This window comes from Sardina pilchardus, chromosome 1 (genome assembly GCF_963854185.1).
Source record: "Sardina pilchardus chromosome 1, fSarPil1.1, whole genome shotgun sequence".
NCBI classification, from domain to species: domain Eukaryota; kingdom Metazoa; phylum Chordata; class Actinopteri; order Clupeiformes; family Clupeidae; genus Sardina; species Sardina pilchardus.
Genome location: NC_084994.1, coordinates 29,379,674 through 29,382,173, shown reverse-complemented (window position 1 = coordinate 29,382,173; position 2,500 = coordinate 29,379,674). Strand labels below are relative to the sequence as shown.

The window sequence follows — 2,500 nt, the reverse complement described above, 5'->3', positions numbered from 1 at the left end:
GGAATTGTGAAATTTGCCCATTTCACCTTGGGTGACCTAATTCACAGTGAATGTTAGCTCAACACAACAAACCATTACTGACTGCAAATACACTCCAATTCACACTGGAAAACATGTTGTACCTTTTTTTGTGTTGTGTCAACTATTAACTGCCATCTGGTCTCAAAGGAGAAAAAATCCAATTTAGTGGCTGGAACGGTGCCATATGTTTTGCTTTTTGTTTGTGCTGACGATGTGGAGTAATATGTGGCCTCCATAGACTCAGGAGTTTAACAGGGCCGGTTCTAGCCTTCTACATGTGGGTGGGCTGGTAGAAATTTGGGTGGGCAGCAGTAGTCAAATTGGATCAGACCTAAACACAAAGACAGAAAATTGGATACCTATAGCCTGAGTTTCTGCAGCCAACAGCCAGGGAGAGGCTGTATTTCTGATGCATGTATTTATAAAGTATCTGAAATGCAACATAGTATGTTGTCATTTGTGTTTTTTCTTTTTTTTTTAAAACATATTTTGTATAAAATACTTTATAAGTGTGTATTTTTATAGTTGGATTTTTTGGTGAAGCCTACCTTTGATGATGTGATGACATCCTAAAAGTACAAAACAATGGATGCCGCCTCTGAGCCGGACTTGTAATTTGCCCAGAGTTGTTGTGATCAGAGTGTTGAGATTCAGGAAAGTGTCGTTTGGTCACACAAACACCAATCTCAAGTCTCTTGAGAAACGTAATCATCCGATCAGAACACACAGAACCGGTTATGGGGTTGCCCTGCGAGTTGCCCCATGTGTTGCCTAAAGCAACAAGCTGAAAATATTATTCAATAAGTAATTTGCCCAGACTTGTTGCGATCATAATATTGAGATTCAGGAAGGTTATCCAGTGCAAGATGATTAATGAGTCGGTTGCTCACACACCAAACACACCACCACCGCTGATACCAACCTCAAGTTCCTTGAGAACTTTCCTTATCCAATTGGAACGCATGGAGCTGGTTATGTGGTTGCCGTGCAACATTGCTCAGTCTGGGCATGCATTGACAAGTTCACCGTCTCTGATGCAGTATTTACAGTAGGCTATGAGATGTAACAGGCAGGTCAGCATATTAATCTGTTGAATGTTTGCAGGTTATAGCACGTCTGATAGGTAGAGAAAAGCTGTTGCGTCCGTTGTCCACTAGGGATGGGTATTGATAAGTTTTTATCAATATCGATGGCATTATCGATTCTGCCTATCAATCCAATTCCTTATCAATTCTCTTATCGATTCCCAAAAAATGTAGGTGCACCCACATTTTTCATTGCATCGCCTTTAACGCCAAAAGGTCACCTTTTATCGCTCTCCTTTCATATAATGTGAATGATTTTTTAACAATAAGGCGTAGAAAAAGCTTGTCTTTATTCACAATAAGGAATATACATATTCTTTATAAAGAATTATAAAGATGTAGGCTATATATAGCCTACAGTGTATATATATATAATATAATTCTTTATATATTCTAATCTATAGCCTACTACTGACATTTCTGATATTCATGACATTCATGACTATTCATATTACAACTCTGCCTCTTTAATTCAGCTGTCGGCTTGAAGCCTCAAATTGTAAACAAAGTAGCATAGTTGGCTAGCTTATTATAGTCTACTGGTTGGACTGTTCAGTTTCCCCACGTGTGTTTAAGTTGCAAGGTAGGCTAATACTTTGTCTCCTTGGGACAGGTCCTTTTGAGTCTTAGAGTTGGAAAACATTGAGATGATCAGTCAACTTGAATGCAAGAGTTTGAATCAAATTTGTGCAGTAGCCTACGCTATGATGCTAACCGAAATTAATTATAATGTCGCTAGTTGTCTTCTATGCGTCATTGCTTTCACGATTGTGAATGTGCATGTCGAGGGGCGGGTGTCGCGCACGAGAGAGGGAGAGGGAGAGAGAGCGGGCCAAGGGGGTTACTTATATACAGTTTGGCAAAGTTGCACGCATAGTCTACAATTAAAACTTGTGAAGGAAACGTATGCTTTCACCCGAGCAGCGTCAGGTGCACCTAGAATTATTTTCAGGCACACTCTTACATTTTGGGCGCATATGCACTCTGGAGCCCTGGACCAGGCAACGTTAGCACCCCTCCGTAGTCTGTCAAACACATGACACTCTTGGAGCTTAATCCCATGCTTCACGGACAAATGTTTTAACATATTGCTGGTATTACTACCCTTACACGATTTGACTTGTAGTATGAGTCGTCGCAGAGGGCGTATAGTAACACAACATTTCAGGAAAACCGGAAAAAGTCCGACGTCATGCAGGCTGAGGGAATCGTTAAGGGAATCGATAACAAAAAAGACGTACGATGTCGATGGAATTGATAAGTTAAACCCGGTTCCAAGACGGAACCGGTTATCAATGCCCAACCCTATTGTCCACTCAATCATAAATCAGTGCACTGATGAAGGAACATATCAAATAGATAGATATGGGAGGTTTGCAAAGTAATATCATGCT

General features: G+C 40.5%; 1 protein-coding gene across 5 annotated transcripts in view; it reads left to right on the top strand.

Moving 5' to 3' along the window:
- The window catches only part of LOC134087643 (equilibrative nucleoside transporter 1-like), a 41,417-nt gene that overhangs the window by 29,760 nt on the left and 9,157 nt on the right, over positions 1-2,500 (top strand). The window lies entirely within an intron of this gene.